Raw genomic sequence first — 13,078 nt, 5'->3', positions numbered from 1 at the left:
ACAAACCTAATTCCTACCCTTCAACCAAGCCTCCAGGGAACACCAACAACTCTGTAACACTCAGATACTTCTTGAAGAGCCGTATCATTCCCAAAAGCGTCAAATATCAATAATAAAAACTTATAAATATATACCATGGTCGACATAAGAATCACCCACAAAGGCTGAGGCGAGGACACCACTGCCAGACTGCTCCACTGAAAACAGTGAATTACTGAACATTACAAAAAAATTACTTTGCTTAACAACAATTATGAAGAAAACTTACAAAAAAATAATCATGGTAATTTGAAAACAAGCACAGCATGCCACTAGACATCTCAAGCAGAGATAACAATCGATAAAAGGAGAAGAGTAGGGAGTGGGAATGACCTTATATTTAAATCCAAAGCAGTGACCAAACGCATTTGTTCCCTTTCACCTTGGACAGGAGCACAGGTAAAACTTTCCACCAACTTCATAATATCGATAAGTGAATGAGAGAGAGAGAGAGAGAGAGAGAGAGAGAGAGAGAGAGAGAGAGAGAGAGAGAGGAGAGAGAGAGAGAGAGAGAGAGAGAGAGAGAGAGAGAGAGAGAGGAGAGAGAGAGAGAGAGAGAGAGCATTGTGTTCACCATCGCTGCATAAGGATGACGACGGTGATGAAGATAATGATGACTACGATAATGAGTGACGATGGAGACAGAGCCATCCGAAAGGCAGAACAACTCGAAGGGGAGAATTAACAAGAGACGAATCAAGGTAGTGGAGAGTACGAGGAGAGGGCCAGGAAGGAGGGAAGGAGGGAGGAAGGACGGCGACAGGACGGAGGGAGTGAAGGAGCTGGAACCGATCGGAGCAACTGACTTCAGTAATCTTAGCTCAGAGGCAATTGATACATTCCAGAGACAGGACCAATTACCAGGTATGTTAGGGACGGAGGAGGAGGAGGAGGAGGAGGAGGAGGAGGAGGAAGGAGGAGGAGGAGGAGGAGAAGGAGGAGGAGGACGTTTGTGGATGATGTGTTGCTTTGCCTGTGGGGGAGAGAAGGAGAGTGGACCCCGGGTGGCAGGGAGGTGGTGAAGGGGAAACTGTGGTAGGTGTTGACTTCCCGCGTTGTGGTGAGCCGCCTCTTGACCCGTGGTAAGACTGCTGGACGTGTGTGTGTGTGTGTGTGTGTGTGTGTGTGTGTGTGTGTGTGTGTGTGTGTGTGTGTGTGTGTGTGTGTGTGTGTGTGTGTGTGTGTGTGTGTGTGTGTGTGTGTGTGTGTGTGTGTTGTGGCTGTATAAATAACTCTGACCATGTTATGTTTACAAATCACGTGAGTGCGATACTTGGCAAGAAAAAACAGAATAAGAGAGTAAGTCACAATTAAGACAGCGAAGTGATCAACCCTTATCAATCGTAAATACAGGAAAACAAAACAAAACAAGATCATAAAACAAATCCCGTTAACGAAAGACTAAGGCAACAACGTCAAGAGCACATAACATCTCCCAGAATTCGAGCGTGAAGAAGCAAAGTAAGAGGCGGACAGTACCTCCAACATAATCAAGCCCTGCCACTCAACATAACCGCTGAAAACAGACGGGGCATTCACAGGACCCCAGGGATGAGCAGACAACCACCTCTAGTGATGACCCAATCCGACTAAGTTATGTGATTGGGTCGTCGACGTCAGGATATGAGAGGCAAGATTATGCATTCAGACAAGGACGCTGATGGCACCCTGCCCTTCAGACGGGCGCTAGCGGTGACTGGTAATGAAGGAGACTGCGTGGTACTCACCCAAACCTCGGCTATTGATAAGTCAACCTCTAAACTCTTATTTTGAACGTTCGGTGCTAGTTAGTGAGTTTTTTTTTTTTTTTTTTTTTTTTTTTTGCTGTGTAAGCTACTTAGTTCCGAACAGGTTCAGAGGAACATATCTTCTCCATTTTTTCTCGCTGGATTCTTTTCGAAATATTCACTTACGTCCAGTTTACGAAACATGAATTGAAAGAAATGCTGAAATGCGTTTGCATATGGGTCGTTATATTCTACAGTGAATCTACATAACACCAAGATACGTAACCAATAGTGCGGCGCGATGACAGACACCCACACGAGGAGCAGGAGGAGGAGGAACAGAAGGCGTGAGTGGTCCCTCGAGTACTGGGTGACGGGAGGCTGATTATTCCTCTTCACAAATACTGACTCTTAATAAAGCTGCAACGTGATCTCTCTCTCTCTCTCTCTCTCTCTCTCTCTCTCTCTCTCTCTCTCTCTCTCTCTCTCTCTCTCTCTCTCTCTCTCTCTCTCTCTCTCATAAGTGGATGTGGTTGCACCAGAAGCCTTTCTTTACGTATCTGTGAGTCAATATTTGTGCAAAACTAGTTTTCAGAGTTGTTAGGATGTTTCCTTCTGCCTAAGAAAGCAGGTTTTACCACTGATATTAGCGTTGCGAGGCACTTTCTGCTCATGATAACAAATACTTCAGTAATCATCATTCCAAACACCTTTATAACAATGTCCTGTTCAAGATTACATAACATCTCTAAAACGAAACCTTATGTTAACTGTCAGTGTTATCATTTTCTTACCACACAAAAAAAATCAGCTGAGTATCGATTAGTCGAGTGAGTTCAAGTTTAATTATGTGGACTTCCAATGCACTCGCCTGCTTTGGTCTCCCCTGCACGAGTGGGTGAGACGGCCAGCACCTGTCTCCTTGAAGCCGTAATGTGCGAGGAAGATCGGGAGAGAGGTGCTGAGTGCAATGGAAGACGTCCAATTACATCACCATACTTGAAAAAGCTCGGCGGTGATAGGCCAGAGCTGAGGAAAACGTCCAATCACGTCCATCAGTGACGCGCGTAAGGAGTTCATAAACGTCGACATAAATAGTGTCCCTTCACATATATCACACCTAGAGATCAAAACAAAAAGAGTACGAAAGACGACCCCTTACCGACGGTCTAAGGAAGAAATTCGAGAAGGGGGCGAGCACGACCACTCCCAACAGCGTGGCGAGTAACAAACGCTTTATTACTCCTTAAATTCTGTTTGTTTGTCTCAACTGCAAGGCATCAAGCTGTCAGTCGCGGTCGTATCTCGGGGTAGGAGGGCAGAGGGGACGCAAGGCGAGGGAGGAGAAGCCCCTCACTCACGAAGTATTCTCAGAGTCCGTCTTGTTTACGAGGTGAGAGAGGCAGGTGTGACGCCGCGTGGAGAGGGTGGAGAGGCGGGGAGCCTCGAGGGTCATGCGTTACCGTGAGAGGGAGCGGATCATATAGATGAATCTGAACCACCTGGTAGTTCTCGAGGGCAGATGAAGCGTCACTTTTTATATCGTTAATGTTAATGTTACTGTTAATATCTTGTAAGCTAAATGATAATGTATGAATTAAAATTACTTTTACCATCTCATCTGGCCTCGTCCAAAGGTGATAAGGAGCGTAATTCACAAATGATGGCAAAGCGTGTTATCAAATAAAGAATGGTATCTGCTATTCATTCAAAATATTATTACCTTTAAAAGTACAAAGGTGACTGCACAAGACGCTAGGTGACCACACCACGAGAGGCGTCTTTATTTAGGAGCAGGAGGAGGAGGAGGAGGAGGAGGAGGAGGAGGAGGAGGAGGAGGAAGAGGAGGAGGAGGAGGAGGAGGAGGAGGAGGAGAAGAAGAAGAAGAAGAAGAAGAAGAAGAAGAAGAAGAAGAAGAAGAAGAAGAAGAAGAAGAAGAAGAAGAAGAAGAAGAAGAAGAAGTTCAAGTGTCAGGTCAGTACACAAACCAAACCAGTGAAGATTTATGAAGACACCATAATTATAAAACAACAGCTGCTGCCTGATAATTAAACAAACAAGCATGAGTATGATGTTAATTCCAGCACCACCAAGTCATATCAGCTTCCCTCCCGCACTACAAATGCCTGCCATCGACACTTGGTGAGTCAGCATCAAACATTCTTATCCTGAGGGTGATGTCGCTCACAAAAAGCCAAAATGGAGGCCAGCGAAGGTTCATGTGAAAAAAAAAAATTCACAACTATTTCGAAGCAAGATTACTGAACCATTAAGACCAACCTGTGGTATTCCAAAGTCGGTTTTCTGAGAACTGATCGATTTTTTGTATATGAACACAAGTAATATATTTTTTTTCATAGACCTCTCTTTTTTATTTATTTATTCATTTTATTTACTTTTTCCTTAATTATTATTTTCTTTATTTTATTTATTTATTTATTTATTTATATATTTTATTTATTTATTTATTTATTTATTTATTTTATTTATTTATTTATTCATTTATTTATTTTATCTTTTATTTTTTATTTTTTTTATTATTTGATTCTTTTTATTCATTTTTATTTTTATTTTTATTTTATTTTATTTTTTTTGCAGAAGGGTGGGTAAATATCTGCAGCTGGTGGGAATCAGTGAATGCTGGGAATCAAATCACACTACGTCAGCGTGTTCTCACTATAATCTGCAAGATTCAATATTGCCACAAGGGATAATGCACACATCAAAAATAATACACTGAATTATTATTATTATTATTGTTATTATTATTATTGTTGTTGTTGTTGTTGTTGTTGTTGTTGTTGTTGTTGTTGTTGTTGTTGTTGTAGTTGTTGGTTGTTGCTGCTGCTGCTGCTGCTGCTGCTGCTGCTGTTGTTCATGTTGTTGTTGTTGTTGTTGTTGTTGTTGTTGTTGTTGTTGTTGCTGTTGTTGATATTCTTATTATTACTAATCATCATAATCTTCATCATCACCATCATCATAACTATCACCTGAACTGAACTGAATAGAACTTCAAACCCACACCAAGCCTGGCAGAGTCTATTCCGTAATACAGACTGAAGGATTAACTAACTGAATCCCCCCTCACACGTATGACACTACAGTACTGGTGCAGACATGTTCAGTCCAAGGTGACAGACAAGCACCTGTTTCCTTGACAGTAGTTGGGGTACAAGGACTCGCCTGAAGAAAGAAGTTAAATTATATCCACGCCTTCCTCCTGCTGGTGAAGAGACAAAGCCCTCACCATGACTGTTGTTGAGCTACTTGGACTCGCCTCAGAGAAGAAGCAAAATTATCTCTAGCTCTTTTCCTGTTTGTGAGGAGACAGTCACCTGCCCTGACTATAGTGAGCCTGCTTGGACTCGCCTCGGAGGAGCACCAAAATTATTTCTATCTCACTTTTCCTGGTGGTGAACGCGGCACTATAGATCTCCAGCAGACAGGTCTTCCTAAATCAGAGGGCCAGAGCCGACTTGTTGGTCTCCGGCAGAAATATTAGTGTCAGCACGGCAGAAATGAAGATTTGTGACTCCCTGGCGATTGTCCCGACGATCCCAAACAAACCGTCCTTCCTCGCAGCTTCCCTGGGTTCGTGTTTCCCACCTTCGGACAATCCACTGTTAAAACCGTCTACCGCGACACCCTCCTCCCCCAGTAAAGCAAAACAAACGACCCTCATTTTCATCCCGTGGTGGTCAGATCGGAGTAAACATCTCTGTCCATTCTCCTCTTCCGCGCCGCTCACTAGGATAAAAGGAGGAAAAATAGCCAGCAATTACTGATCCAAATGACACCGGCAGGGGGAAGCCCATTACTACTCGGCCTCATCTCCCTCATGCAATATAAGTCAATCCCAGCACGGAGGATCAGTGACGTGTGTCTCCCTCCTCTTCCACTCCTCCACCTCCTCCCCTGGACGCCTCGCTCTTCCCTGCCTGGCTGAGAACGGGTCCACTGTTCGCGACGTGATGTCTACGCTGGGGAGCCACGGTCGCTGCAGGTGACGGCAGACATTAACCTCAAGTGTATTTTTAACCCATTAGCGAGCGCCGCGAACGTTGCCGGAGATCCACAAATCCCTCATCGGCAACCCCACCTCCGACGGCCGCCCAATTTGGCTCCTAGCGAAGTTTTGTTTTGGCACGGAGAGAGAGAGAGAGAGAGATGAGGGAGAAGAGGAGGAGGAGGAGGAGGAGGGAGGGGAGATAAGAGGAGAAGCGAGTAGGGAGGAAAATGAAAGAATGGAGAGAGAGATGCTGGTGGATAGGGAGGATGAAATGAGTAAAGCAGTGTAAGGAGATAAAAAGATATATATGTTAGAGATAAATGGAGACAGAGATATATTCAGAAAAGAAAGGAACACATGGATGGATAGATATCGAGAGAGAGAGAGAGAGAGAGAGAGAGAGAGAGAGAGAGAGAGAGAGAGAGAGAGAGAGAGAGAGAGAGAGAGAGAGACATGGGGAGGGAGAGGGCAAGGGAGAATATTGATTGGAGAGTCCTTGAGGGCATGAGGCAGAAAGTCAATAACGTTAGAAAGAAGAGACTATAAATATCGGGTGCGGGAAAATAATAAGAAACTCCTGCATTGATAAAAAAAAAAAACATAACACTTATTAAAATGTAATATGTACATATACACATGTTTATATATATACGTGTATGTATATGTATATTGATAACTCAAAAACAGCAAGACACTCACCCAATTACGATCTGAAATCTGGACCGCGAAATGACACGTTTTGCCCTCTGGTGAGGCTCCTGTAGGAAGAGAAAGAAAAAAAGTTTGAAATACGCTGATCTGGACATTAATTAAATCTGTGTTTCTCACAAGTTCACTTCTCTAGGTGTATGTGTCGTGATGATGTTGCTGAGATACCTGAAACAAAGAGGTAAATGCAAGTGTTTATCGCAGTAAGTATTAAGAAACGCAATGCTTACTGCTGCTCTACTTGATGATAAATGAGAGTATCACACACCTACACACGCATGCTAGCACGCACGCACGCACCCACCCACACACCCACACACACACACACACACACACACGGGAATATTTAGGGTAGTGCCAGGGACTCTCCAAACGCTCGAGTGACAACAGAAAGCACCATCAAAACAACATTAAAGAGAGCGAGCCACCTCACACCATCAAAACTTTAACCTTGACAATATTCATCAGGGACTATCTCCCTCGCAGTCACGTCATTCCTGCGTTTTTCTCCCACTGTGATGACGGAATAAACTTGACTCGAGTACTAATTAAATAAACTTCCTGTGCCCATAACTCGTAACCGCCATGCTGCATAACATCTTCCCTGCGCCCGTAAATGAAGAAAATCTGTGTGCACCTTCTTAAATCCCCTAACTTGAAGTGGATTAAGTGGACGTTCCTCTTATTAATTTTCTTTCTTGATGGACTGAGAAAAATGGAGTCAAATTTATTTCAGAGGAATCATCCACATATTGCGCCGTTTTTACGTGTTATAAAAGTTTGCTTGAATATGTCTTTCGACGGAGAAACTTTCAGGAAATACTGCATCTTGTACATTTAAACTTTTGATGGTAAAGTAAAATGCGAGGTCGCTTTTCTGCATTTGGCCGAGGACTTGGGCTTGACTAAAATAAATCCTAATGTGAAAAAAAATGAGGGGAAAAGTCTTCCTCACTTATTTCCCTCCGTAATAAGTCCATCTCGACTACTTCTGTTACTGTCACGTGATTCCTCCTCTCCTTTACATTTATGAGGGAAAATTTCCAAGCAAGCAAACTTTTTTCCTATTTCACTGCACCTTTTCTGGGAGAGGAAATTGTGTAGCATAAGTAACGGTAATGGACCCAGTTAAACCCTTTAAAGGTAAATAGCCTCTGAAAAAAATTTAAATAATATAAAAGGCGAATTTCCCCGCGCCCGAGCACGCGAGGCCTCCACTCCCTCGTTTCACTAAGTCCTGGTGGGTAGTTAAGCGTCTGTGTGTACGGTTATGGCACGTTCAAGTTGGGACACTCTTATAAGTACTCCAGCGTGGCCAAAAACTATCACAGGCACAGTGTTCTTCTGCTTTACGATCACTGTTGGGATGAGAGTGTAATGGTTTTCACATGTATATCAGACGCAGGTGTTGGTGATGGCGCATACACACACACACATACACACACACACACACACACACACACACACACACACACACACACACACACACACACACACACACACACACACACACACACACACACACACACACACACACACACACAGGAGACACATTAAGCAACACGTACACACAGGTGAGTCTCAGGCCTTGGCGGTACACCTGTTCATTTACTTTCAACACAGGTAACGACTAAGCAGTAGCAGTTTTTCGTTTATGTTAGTGTCTTGCATATATATAAGTGTACTATAAATTATACTGGGATTGTTCTTCCTCCTCCCATGTTCTATTATTCCTTTATTTTAATAGCAGCCTCTTCATTTGCTGCACTTTTTTTTGTGTCATTACAAGCTTACGTTTGATATATTTTTAGTTTTAGTTTATGAGCAATTGGTCGCGTAGTAAGCATCCATTATGTTATCAATTTAATCTTGTTTTCGCACATACCCTCCGTTTCGTCTCTCGCACTTGTTTTATCATACATTTCATTTACCTTGTTTTCCACTTTTTTTGCGTATCCCATTATTCCACCAAACTAATCATTTATCTATTCTCTTCCGTTCTCTGTTGTTGTTGCCTTTTTTTTCTATTTATTTCGTCCATATGTTTATGTTTTCCCCTCAATTATCGTTCGCGCCGCTGGGGGAAGTCTGCGAACAATGAAATATGAACCAATTTCCAGCTGCACTTGCCTCCCCCCACATCAAAACTGTCACGTTACTTAGTCCATAACGCCCAATTTTGAACCATTTCGAAAAAAATAATGATCCTATGCACGGGCAGTTTTAAAAGATTCACGTAGTCTGTTTTGTCAGCAAAGGTAATTCGTGAGATTTATGGAAATGTTAAGTAATGCTCCATGCCATTCCATCCTCGAAAAAAAAGAAGAAAAAAGAAAAAAAAAGGAAGGGTGATGTATTTAGCACGAGCCAGAGGGGGGAGGGGGACAGAAAAAAGGAACTAATGATTATTTTATTTATTAGAGTTGTTATTGTAGTTAAATCACTGGTGGGAATGGACGGGAATGATGTGACAGTGTGTTGAGAGTGACGGATGAGAGGGAGGCTAATTCATTTTTTATAGCCAGGTGGAGAATAACAAGCAAGTATCTCTTTACTGATTATTAAGGAATTTACACCCCCAGTTGTCCCTCCCATCAAAACAGAGCGATAAAACAGAGCGACTTATATGATGGCATTTTTTCGTTCTATGTTACGGGAGGAAATATATGCAGGTAATGAACGTAATCCAGGTGTGCATGTTTACAGCTCCATTGTGGTCGTGTGTGTCTATGGGCGTGTGTGTGTATTGGAAATCTCCCGTGCACACAACAAGGAGAATGTATGGCACGCTGATGTGTCCATTATTATTTATTTATTTGTTTATTTATTTAGTTTCAAAGGGACAGGAGAACGAGAGAGAGAGAGAGAGAGAGAGAGAGAGAGAGAGAGAGAGAGAGAGAGAGAGAGAGAGAGAGAGAGAGAGAGAGAGAGAGAGAGAGAGAGAGAGAGAGAGAGAGAGAGTGAAATGGGAAGAAGTAAAAAGGAAAGGAAGGATGAAAGGATAGATGAATGGATGGATGGATGGATGGATGGATGGAAAGAAGGAAGAAGGGAGGGAAAGGATAAAGGGAAGGAAGGAAGGATGGAAAGGAAGGGAAGAGAGAGAGAGAGAGAGAGAGAGAGAGAGAGAGAGAGAGAGAGAGAGAGAGAGAGAGAGAGAGAGAGAGAGAGAGAGAGAGAGAGAGAGAGAGAGAAATATCACACCCGAGATAAACTAAAAGTTAGCTCTTATTGAGTGAAAAATTGCAAGTGGCTGGTGAGAGGGCCTCCTAACTTCCCTTTACGCGGCAGATTTTCTCTCCTCGGTATAACGAGACAATGAAAGTTATAAGCGACCCTCTCCATCCCGTTTTTCCCCGCATTACTACTTCAGGCCGTAATATAATTGAATTTCACGCTAAGCCTACTTTCTGCCCCCCGGAAAACACAGGTGAGTGAGGCAGGCTTGTGAGGCAGGCAGTGTGAGGAAAAATGAGGCTGTAGATGAGTAAGGTAAGTGAGGAAAGTATGTGAAAAAAAAGGATGAAACGCAAGGAAAGTGAGCAACGAAGGCTGTGAGTGAGGAAGGAAGCGAGGAAATGCAAAAGGAAGGTAAAAGAATAATGCAAGCATGAAGGAAAGTGAGAGAGGAAGGAAGAGAGGAAGCAGAGTGAGGAAAGCAGTGTGGAAGATGAGTGTGGAAAGTGAGTAAGGAAGGGAAGTGGAATAGCGCAACGATAAAGAAAAGTGAGGGGAGCAGAAAGGAAGGAAGATGTGGTGGGAAAGTGAGAAAGACATTGAGGAAGGAAAGAAAATATATAATAATGAAGTGACGCGGTGAAAATGATGGAAGGAAAGGTAAACGAGAAAGTGTCAGAGAAAGAATTAAATGCCACTGTGATTGAAAAAAAAAAAAGATACATAATTTTAATGTTACGTTATGGTGTCAATTGAGGGAAGTGATGGTGATACATTGATTCCTCCCTCAGCAAGAACCAGCGGGAAAAACAGTAAATGATGCGAAGGACGACGTGTAAGTAATGATGCGCTGATATATTACATCAACAGTTAGATAAGCAAGAAAATTATGATGATTTGTAGGAGAAATATAAATGCAAATTAGACGTATTATGATACGATTTTATCTCCCACTCACACTCACTCACACACACACACACACACACACACACACACACACACACACACACACACACACACACACACACACACACACACACACACACACGAAGACTGAGAGAAAATGCAGGTAGAAAAGACAGACAGATGGATAGACAAATAATAGTGATTACTTTTGATGTATAGCATTGACTTGGCGGCTGATCACATTCATTCTAACACGACAGGCTAGAATTTTAGAATGAAACCAAGTGGGTACAAGTGTGTCAAGTAGAGTGAAGGTTGCGTCCACCTGCTGGGACTCGTGGTGAGGCAATGCGGCCACAGAGGGAGAGAGGGACTGCTTAAAGGGCAACAGGCAAAGAGGATCCAACACACGCACACACGTACATACAAAAAAGTAGATGTAAGACCTATTCAAACTGCGATCAAAACGATATAAGTCTCTGTTTAAGAAGTCCAAATGGTTAGCACGCTTCCTAAATTAACTTTTTATTGACTAGAAGGCAAATTGTGCGTCCACCAGAGTGATTTCAGGAGAAAGGTATGATGCATCCTGTCACTCGTTAATGTGTGCGCCCACAGCCTTACACGTGTGCCTCCACTTTCTAAACCCAACCCGCAACAAGCGACTTTTACAGACTTCCCTGGTATGCGGGTCCCTGGCATGATACAGTTACTCCTTGTGATTTATGGCGTGGCTCGAATATAACGTATGTTCGCTTCGAATTTGTTAATGTGTCGAAAGCGCCTCGAGGTTCACTTTCGCCCTGACCCACCAACATTAGACGACCTGCTTTGCGACGCCCCTTTAACATTTTACGCCGACAAGAGTTGTCCGGCACCGCCTTTTTTGCACTGGGATCAACTACTACCTTTCTCCTCAGCTTCCCTCGCCGCGCCCATCATTCATCTCGGCGCCCAATCACAGAGACCGGGCTTTCTCTCTCCATTCATTGTCTCAGGACCGGTTTATTATACATTATTCAGTGACAATTTTATCGCCATTCACTTCATTTACATATTGACTTACGCATTTCTTTTCCTTCCTCCAATGACGGGGTACTATTACCGAAGGACAAGATGAATGAGAGTACCTCGCTTAAGTGACCTCTCAAATAGTAAGAACACTTCCCATCACCCAATTTTCACTATTACGATATTACTTTGTCTTCCCTTAAGCCCTCTCACCTCGGCACAACCTCCTGACCTTTTAAGCCAGCAGTAACATAACTCTGCTTTCCCTGTAATCCTCTTCTTTGTCCTACTGTTCCCTTCTCTCTCTCTCTCTCTCTCTCTCTCTCTCTCTCTCTCTCTCTCTCTCTCTCTCTCTCTCTCTCTCTCTCTCTCTCTCTCTCTCTCTCTCTTTGTTGTCAATTACAATCACCCAATCGTTGAAATTTTTGCCCTTTTCTTTGTTTCTTTTCCCATTTTCTCTGTTCTTGCTGCTTTTCACTTTTATTCTGTCTGTGTTCCGCTTTGAGGCAGCAGAAAACGTGCCAGGAATTAGGGCTTATTTAGAGAGAATTGTCAATTGAACGTTCGCTGGATGGGGAGGTTGCCATGGAAACGAACACTCGCACGAACACACACACACACACACACACACACACACACACACACACACACACACACACACACACACACACACACACAGAAGCAATAGAAATAAAAAGAAATGGAAGTTCAACAGAGAGAAGTAAGAGTGAAAAGATATTACTATACCTCTCTCTCTCTCTCTCTCTCTCTCTCTCTCTCTCTCTCTCTCTCTCTCTCTCTCTCTCTCTCTCTCTCTCTCTCTCATTCGGCCCACCACTATAGTGTAGAGCTAAGTGGTGTGACTCCATTTGCCTGACAACTCCAACAAAGACCAAACACCAGCTTGCCCACATTACCACCAGCATATTTCAGCACTTTGGCCTTTATTTCCTCCCGATAGCTGCCACCCTGCCTCGTCCCAAGGAGTCAAAATTTAGTCTTTTCCCTCTTTTATATCGAATTACTCAAGCCACTCCATTTTCTTCCCGTGTTACTTTCTCTCGTTTCATTTCATTTTTTTTTCTGCTTTCGTTTTCTTTCCTTTTGTATTTCTGTTTCTCTCTTTCTTTCTCTCGTAAGGTTTTTGGTTTTGTTTCAGTTTCCCAGTTTCTATGTTTCTCTCTCTCTCTCTCTCTCTCTCTCTCTCTCTCTCTCTCTCTCTCTCTCTCTCTCTCTCTCTCTCTCTCTCTCTCTCTCTCTTCTTTAACTTTCTACGTGTTGCGTCATTTTGTTTTCCCCTAAAATTGCTCCATTCGTTCCTCGTTCCACTAATCACCCCTTCTCATAATTCCCCTCTTTATCAGCGTTTTTTCTCTCTTTCTCTCTAAACTCCCATCACACCTTTTTAGCTCTTCTCCCCACCTATCTCCTGTTACCCTTTATCTCCCTCCTTCCTCCCCTCTCCATTCTCTCTCTCTCGCTCTCTTACCTAAAGCTCCCT

Source organism: Scylla paramamosain, chromosome 16 (genome assembly GCF_035594125.1).
Source record: "Scylla paramamosain isolate STU-SP2022 chromosome 16, ASM3559412v1, whole genome shotgun sequence".
Classification (NCBI taxonomy): domain Eukaryota; kingdom Metazoa; phylum Arthropoda; class Malacostraca; order Decapoda; family Portunidae; genus Scylla; species Scylla paramamosain.
This window is presented reverse-complemented; position numbering follows the sequence as displayed.